The sequence below is a fragment of the Leopardus geoffroyi genome, chromosome C1 (assembly GCF_018350155.1).
Source record: "Leopardus geoffroyi isolate Oge1 chromosome C1, O.geoffroyi_Oge1_pat1.0, whole genome shotgun sequence".
Lineage (NCBI taxonomy): Eukaryota > Metazoa > Chordata > Mammalia > Carnivora > Felidae > Leopardus > Leopardus geoffroyi.
Genome location: NC_059328.1, coordinates 148707906 through 148716349, shown reverse-complemented (window position 1 = coordinate 148716349; position 8444 = coordinate 148707906). Strand labels below are relative to the sequence as shown.

Sequence of the window (8444 nt, the reverse complement as noted above, 5' to 3'; positions counted from 1 at the left end):
AAATTTTGAAAAGGAAAAATAATGAGGATGCTTTTGTGTTACTAGATATCAAAGCATAACATGAAGGTATAGTAATTAAGATAATGAAATACAAAGGAATAGATCAATGAAAATTTATAAAGCTATAAATTCTGCCAAACTCTCAATTGTATTAATCATCATTTTTCTGGAGACCACCCTTTCCAAGTCTGCCATCATCCTGCTTCAAGGTAGAGTAATTGCTTTCTAGGTGTCCCCCATGTGGGGGGATTCCCTTTGTGGCTTCTGTTTCCTTCCATGCTATCTTTTTTCTTGGTCTACACACTGATTTTGCTGGAGCCCAGCCGTTAGTGGTTTCCTGAGACAGGGCACCTGGAAGGTGAATCTTTCAAGACCTTCTATGATTAAAGATACTAAAGATACTTTTATTCCTCCTTCAAGTTTGATTGACAGTTTAGCTGGAAGTTAACTGATATATTTTTGTATATATATATATATATATATATATATATAGTCTTCTGACATCCAGTGTTGCTGTTAAGAGGTTTAGTGTCATCTCCTACCTGTTCCTTTGTGTGTCACCTTGTTTCTCTTCCTTTAAAAAAATTTTTTTAACATCATTTTTTGAGAGACAGAGAGAAAGTGTGAGTGGGGGAGGGGCAGAGAGGAGAGAGAGAGAGAGAGAGAGAGAATCGGAAACAGTTTCCAGGCTCCAAGCTGTCCGCTCAGAGCCTGAGGCAGGGCTCGAACCCATGAACCGTGATATCATGACCTGAGCCAAAGTCGGATGCTTAACTGACTCAACCCCCCTAGGCATCCCTGTTTTTTCTTCCTTAAAGCTTTTAGACTCTTCTCTTTTTCCTTGGTGTTCTTGGCCTATGTGCAGATATGCCATACGTATCTCTCTTTTTTTAATCTCTCTTTCCTGTTAATCAGATGATAGACTTCCTAGATTGATTCTCTAACTTTCTTATCTTCCGTGTTACTTTCCATCAGTACTTTGGAAGAAAGGCTTTCCTCTTGTCATCTGATAAGATATATTAGTTGCTATATATATATATATATATATATATATATATATATATATATATATGATATATATATATGTATATAGTAGACTCAGGCTTCCTTGATCATTGTCTTCACAGCTTGGTCATCTGCTCAAACCTTGCTTGTTTGTTTTTGGTTTTAAAGGTTTTGTTTCTTTTTATTTGAGTAGTAGTTTGTAGCCATCACTGAGAGACAAGGAAGAAGAGGAAATTCTTGGATCTGTTTTATTTTTTTAAGTTTATTTATTTTGAGAGAGAGAAAGCACACACGTGGAAGTGTGCAAATAGGGGAGGGGCAGAGGGAGAGAATCCCAGGCAGGCTCTGCACTGTCAGCACAGAGCCCGATGCGGGCTGGAGCTCATGAACCAGAAGACCATGGCCTGAGCCAGAGTCTGATGCTTGACGGACTGAGCTACCCAGGCGCCCCTCTTGGATCTATTTTAGAATCTGAGACGTGAGGCTGAAGTGGGTTCCTGGCAGGGTCAAAGTCACACTAGTAGAGAAGACAGCTCTGAAGCTGCATGAGGGTGTGTTCCAAGCGACAGTAGGCGCCAGGCCTGTCCCGCATAGCCATGCACAGAGAGGTGTGCCCCAGCCTGGCTGGACACCGCAGACCCCTCCCACCCGACTAGTCCACACCCTCTGAGCTGTGCCATTCCTGGTCCCCGGGAGAGCCCACCACACAATAATAGCTGAGATGGTGGCTCCCTGTGCACATTCACATAAACATACCCACCCTCTGTGCACACAGCTCCAGGACAGGCAGCACAGGCAGAGGCACACAGCTTTCTCCAAGTATGCGCAGCATACCCACACTCAAGCTCCCTATGGAACTCAGGTCCAAGCAGAAATGCCTGTGGCCATGCCCATCATGGGCACAGTGTCAGGGAAAGCGGGGGTATCCCTGGGGAGGCCAGGCAAGTGGCCATGGCCACTGTGGCAGCCTCACCAGTTGGCCTCCACTGCCTGATGTCACTCACAGGGCTCTGGGCCAGACCAAAGATCTGGAGGAGGGCAATGCTCACAAAGAGCCCAGCCACGACGATCAGGTTGTTCTGTGGCCACTTCTCAAATTGGCCGATGCAGCCTTTGGTATGGATGGAGCTCTGCTGCTCCAGCTCCAGTCTGAGCAGTACATCCTAGTCACACTGTACATTGAGGACATCTTCCGCAGAGTCCCTGATGCAGCAGGAGAAGGGCACCTCGCAGCGCTCCTGGCTGGGGTTCAAGTCAGTGCAGTTGAAATAGATATTGAGGTTCCAGTCATTAGGCCCTCAGGCTCCACAGCAAGACCAATATTCCTGAGCAAAGTAAATGAGGTTCCGGAGATCAGTGTTGTCCTGATAGGCCTTGATGTTTTTGTTTACAAGGAAATCGAGCTGGTCTTGAATCCAGTCCTTGAAAACGAAGGCTAGGATCCCTGTTTTCAGCTCCAGGAAGAAGATGGGGACTAGGAACGCAGAAAAAGTTGAGCAGAAAGGTATTCTCCCGCAGTGCCCGGATGCAGCGGGCACAGCCCACTGCCATGCCGCCTCTAATCACTACAAACGGCCACACAGAGTGCAGGCCTCCCAGATCTGTCAGCACCGAGCTTTTGGAGAGAACTCACTTCTCACCCCAGGCCCAGAGGCTGTTGCCCAGAACCAGGACTTCCAGCACCCAGAAGACAATGTTGAAGCCAAACAGGAAGAGCTACCTGTAGCAGCCCATCACGGGGCCCCGGGGGTGCTGGTGCTTGTCAGGCTCGGGAGGCAGCCCACTGCCCGGCCCTCCACAGGTGGCCCTGGATCAGAGCCACCGGGGGCCCAGCGGGGTGGCAGTGGCTTCCGGGCACCAGAAGTACAAAGTTCAGATCTGAGCTGCCCACGTCTGCTCAGTCTTTCAACAAACAAACAAACCAACCAACAACAAAAACGCGAGGGAACTGAACAACAGAGGCCTGAGGAAGTCCACCTGGCAACAAGAGTGTTGCTCCCCATCATTATGGGAACTTAGTCCACTGAAATCTTTGTTTCAATGTTCCTGCCAGTACCATTCAAGTAACTCGCTTTCTGTTGGTATCAAATAGATAATTCATTTTCTGTTCACAGTCAACGTTACTTGTACTCATACTTCCTGTTTATTGATGATTTCTACTGCCTAATGGTATCTGTGCACAACTTTCTCATCTCTGGGGTCTTTTAGCTTTTTCTATCATAACAACGGCTTCCTTGTACTTTTCACAAAATGTTTCTGACATAATCTAATAATCTGTCTAATCACCATCATTCCTGTTTGGGCAGGTCTTTTCTCAGGCCACTCTTCTTCTGGCAAAATCAGCGGTGGACCGGGAGTAGGGGGTGGGTCGGGAGATAACATCAGACAGACTTTGCCTGAGGAACCACACAGGGTTTCTTTTCTGCCAAGTGGGCTTTGGGTACAGCAAGCATTCAGAGGTATGGCTAGTCCTTTATAGTGATTTCAGATAAGATACTGAAAGCTTAAGAGACTCAATGGCCTCTTTGAGAGTGGAAATGATTGGATAGCACTCATCTACTTCATGGGATTGTTATGAAAATGAAATCAAATATTGTAAATGATAAGGCATTGCACAATGTAAACAACTAGCAGAATGCCTGGCATGTAATAGATGTTCCATCAACCGTGTATGAGTGTAACAGGATGCTATAAAGTGCCCAGTACCAAAATGGGCTCTTCAGGTCCACTGCTGAGAACTACAAAATTAAGCACTACACAGGTCTTAGTCCAGCACTTTCCGATACGAGGGCTGCCTGCAGGGGCTTGCTGACAAGGCCTGTCAGAAGAGCCAGCAAGTCTGCCCTCATTCTTGCCCAGAAGGCCCTGGAGGAAGCAGTGGGGAGCTTTTAGGGGATGCCTTTGGGGAACTGCAGAGTTCTTGAGGGAAGGCTATTCCCTCTTCTTGCCAACCTGGTACAAAGGAGCAAAGGTACTTCCTCTTCTTGAAGCATAGGGAGGGAAGCTCCTGCGTGTGTGCGTGTGTGTGCATAACCACATCCACTCCCGCTCCGCTGAGTCAGGGGTGTATGGGAGTCTCTAGTGTGAAGCTGCCAGCGCTGGAACTAGCAGAGATCCTGCTGACATCCCGTGTGGAGAAAGGGGTGGGAGAGGGATGATGGAGCTGGGAAAGAACAGATGGTCTTTAAAATTTTTTTTTAATGTTTATTTATTTTTGAGAGAGGGAGACAGAGCATGAGCAGAGGAGGAGCAGAAAGAGAGAGAGAGAGACAGAGAGAGAAAGAGAGACAGAATCTGAAACAGGCACAGGCTCTGAGCTGTCAGCACAAAGCCCGACAAGGGGCTCGAACCCATGAACTGTGAGATCATGACCTGAGCCGAAGCTGGATGCTTAACTGACTGAGCCAGCCAGGCACTCCAAGAATAGATGGTCTTTTTAAAAAGAAGTTTCTCCTAAAGCTACAATTTTTAATTAAAAAGACTAATTTTTTTCCTTTTTAAAATGCCCTTTTTATAGTAAAATATAGCACACAGAAAAACATAAAATGTGCAGCCTAATGAATTATCAAGGCAATACCTGTGTAGCCATCACTAAAGTCAATAAATTAAACATTGCCAGCACCTCAGCAGTCTCCACCCGTGTCTCTTCAAAATCAGAAAACAATCCCTTCCCACAAAGGTAACCATAACTTGATCTTTATCACAATCACACTCTTGCTTGTTTTTTTTTTTTTTTTTCCTCCACTTTTTTCATCTAAGTATGTGCCCTAAAGCACTACACTTTAGTATTGCTTGTTTGGGGACTTAATGTAAATGGAAGCATATCAATTTGTCTATATTACTGTTGATGGCATTTGGTTTGTTTCCAATGCAAGGCTATGATTAACATACTGTTATGAACACTCTTGTCCATGATTCCTGGTGTGTGCATGTATGCCTTTCATTAGGGTGTACAGCTGGGAGTGGAAATGTTGGATGACAGAGTATGGAATCTTCAACTTGAGTACAGAATGTTTTCCAAGTGGATTCTCAATGTACATTTGGGAAGCGGTTCTCCTTGCTCCACATCAAAAATGATAATTTGTACTCTGAGATAATGTATTTCTATATAAAAAAAAAAGGCTTTCAAGAAAATGAAAAAAATAATGGTGGTAGAATTAACAGGTTACTCTTTTTGAGTGACTTTACATGGCAAAATAAAGATCTAGTAGTTCCATTTTGACCTGATTTTTCTCTTGAAATTCTACTGGACCATGACATCTCAAATGCTAGGAAACCATTGTCCTACACAGTATGCTAGAGATTGTTCCTACTTGTCTTAACATCAAAAGCCATTCGATGCATATAGTATCCAGCATCCAAGGTGCCCCTAATTTACCTTCTCTCTTGGTATTCATGCCTTTGTATAGACTTCCTACACTGAATAAAGGCTGATTTTTTTTTTAATTTTTTTTTTCAACGTTTATTTATTTTTGGGACAGAGAGAGACAGAGCATGAACAGGGGAGGGGCAGAGAGAGAGGGAGACACAGAATCGGAAACAGGCTCCAGGCTCTGAGCCATCAGCCCAGAGCCCGATGCGGGGCTCGAACTCACGGACCGCGAGATCGTGACCTGGCTGAAGTCGGACGCTTAACCGACTGCGCCACCCAGGCGCCCCAAGGCTGATTTTTTTTTGACTAATTAAAGTGTCAGTGTATGAATTCACAAGCTAGTTAATAAGAGACACTGCTGCTTCAACACTGGTCTTTTGGATCAGTCGCACTGGGGGAAGTCAGCCACCATGTTGTCAGGATGCTTAAACAGCCCTATGGACAAGCCCACATAGAAAAGAACCCATTTACTAACAGCAACTTGCCAACCAAGTGATTGCACCAGCTTGAACAAGGAGTCTTTGGACTCAGTCAAGCCTTCGGTGATTTCAGTCCTGTCTTTGGGTTTTTCAGCTAGACCCCAGAAATCATTAGGCAGACAAGCCATCCCCTGCTCCCTGTCCGAATTCCTGATCCCCAGAAGCCATGAGATAATAATGTTTTAAGCCACCACATTCTGGGATGATTGTTACACAGCAAGAGATAACAATGACACACATGACCACCTAGGAAGTATCCTTGCCAAAAAGTTGAACCTGAATCTGAATATGCCTGTGTATCTAACTACAGGTTTAGAAGAAATAGAAGGACCAAGGAATGTGTTAAACAAGTGCCCCACAAGGATGAGATTAGCAGAATCCAGAATCCAGAAAATTCTACAGCATAAATGACTCAATTCCTTCAACTAGTAAATTGCAGGGTGGAGGGCAGTGAGGAGAATATAACATTAAAAGGGACTTAGAAGGTATGATAGATTGCATTATCCCCAATATATGTGGCCCTCTTTTTTGGCAGAATTATGCTTCCTTTTTCCACACTGACATCAGCTTTGGCCATTTGATTTTCTTGCACCAATGAAATGTGAGCAGATGTGATATTTGCTACTTCTGAGCAAAAAAAATTTTTAAGGTTATTTATATTTGAGAGAGAGAGTGAGAGAGCAAGCAAGCACAAGCTGGGCAGGGGCAGAGAGAGAGAGAGGGAGACAAAGAATCAGAAACAGGCTGCAGGCTCTGAGCTGTCAGCATAGAACCCAACGCAGGGCTCAAACTCACCAACTGTGAGATCATGACCTGACTACAAGTCAGACAGGGGACCTGGGTGACTCAGTCGGTTGAGTGTCTGACTTTGGCTCAGGTCATGATCTCACGGTTCATTAGTTAGAGTTCTGCATCAGGCTCTCTGCTGTCAGCATAGAGTCCACTTTGGATCTTCTATCCTCCTCTCTCTGCCCCACCCCTACTCACTCGCTGTCTCTCAAAAATAAATAAACGTTGAATAAATAAGTAAAAGTCATTGTGTTTTAACCATTTCTCATTTCCATCTGCCAGGCAGTGGGTGTTTCCCAAATAGGGACTATTTCTTCAGCCCAGGGCCTGGAGTGAAGAGTATGCGAAGCTGACTTACAGTGGAAATTCACGTGAGGAAGAAATAAATCTGAGTTGTAGCAAACCACTGTGATTTTGGAGCTGTCTGCTACCACAGCATAGCTTAGCGTAATCTGACTCATGCAAGAAATGTTTCAGTCAAATAAAACAGATAAATCTCATTAGCATCTCAATTTACGAAACCATTGTAGAAATTTGATTACTACAATTTGGAATTTTCCTATAGTAATAAGTTAACAAAAATAGTCTATCGACTTGAGTCCCAGAGTTGTCCCTTGACTCCCAGAGAGGTACAGAAAATATGGGAGCTGGGAGGATGGAGCTGAGCAATTCAGTTAGTGAGTTAGTACACAAACGAGGTATTTGAATCAGGTCTCAGGAAGAACACATCAAAACTAATCATTTCTGACGAGAAAGATTTTTCCTCAGGAGCATTTTAACAATTCAGAGCAATATCAGGGCAAGATTCAGAGCACTGGAGAGATGTGGGGAGCTCTGGAGGTGGTAGCTTCCGCCTCAAGTGTGAAAGGGAAAGGTGTGGTTTAAGTAGAACCATTATCTCTTCTGTGCCTATTAGCTACAATCAAAAGCAGTATCTCTTCTCACCAATTAAAAGCATCCGATGTTTTCTCTGCCTGTATACTGGGCATTACGTTACTGCTTACAATTAGGAGATGGGTTGGGCGCTTGATCTATCCACTCCCTGCCTCAGCCTAGAACTGCATTACTTCTAGGAATGATGCATTCCTTTGAGTTAATGACAGATGATTTTCTATTGTTCCCCTTGTCTCCTACAAAGTGCTCTAATTCACTCTTCACGAGGCTCCAGACTGCATTTCCACCATTTGTCCTGCAAGGATAGAATTTCCTGGAAGTGGAGTAGACAAAGTAACTGCGCTTGAGCCACCTTGCCAGTATCACGTCCGAGAGAATATTGTACAAGCAGACCACTTGGGTAGGGAGAGGCCTGAGCTGAAAGAAAGAAAAAGAAGCTGAGCCTGAGCCAGACCCCATGTCAAGAGACTATGTGGCAGCACATGTGATCCCCTGGAGGGCAAAGATGGGCAGCTGTAGTGGGGAAGAAAATCTGTGGACATTTAGAGAGGCAGCAGCAACCTTGATGGGTTGACTCCCAAAGGAGTCAAGTAAAGAGATCCCACCTCTCATTCCATCCCCTAAAACTAGGGTTGTCCTCTCTGGGAAAGAAGATGGGTGTATGAAGGCAGACACATGTCCCACCCCCATTCCCACTAGATTGACATTGAAGCTTTGTGTTGTTTTGTTTTTGAGACTAAAGTTGAGAAATGAGTAGGACTTAGCATTAGCAATGGGACTGGGAAGTTTTACAATTGGATGGAGACGTCATTCAGATTTGAAGGGAACCCACTACTCAGGGATTCCACCAGAGGAAGCTGGAAACAGGTAAACAGCTTCATGCTTCCACCCCAATGAATTGTTAT

At 44.7% G+C, this 8444-nt stretch overlaps 1 non-coding gene and 1 pseudogene across 1 annotated transcript; one reads left to right on the top strand and one right to left on the bottom strand.

The window, feature by feature from the left end:
- Positions 1-1458: 1458 nt before the first annotated feature.
- Positions 1459-3854, bottom strand: LOC123596894 (annotated as a pseudogene).
- A 3687-nt stretch (positions 3855-7541) lies between these two features.
- On the top strand, positions 7542-7734 carry LOC123600062. The gene has a single exon (XR_006713461.1). It is a non-coding gene; the product is annotated as a U2 spliceosomal RNA (small nuclear RNA).
- The last annotated feature ends 710 nt before the right edge of the window (positions 7735-8444 follow it).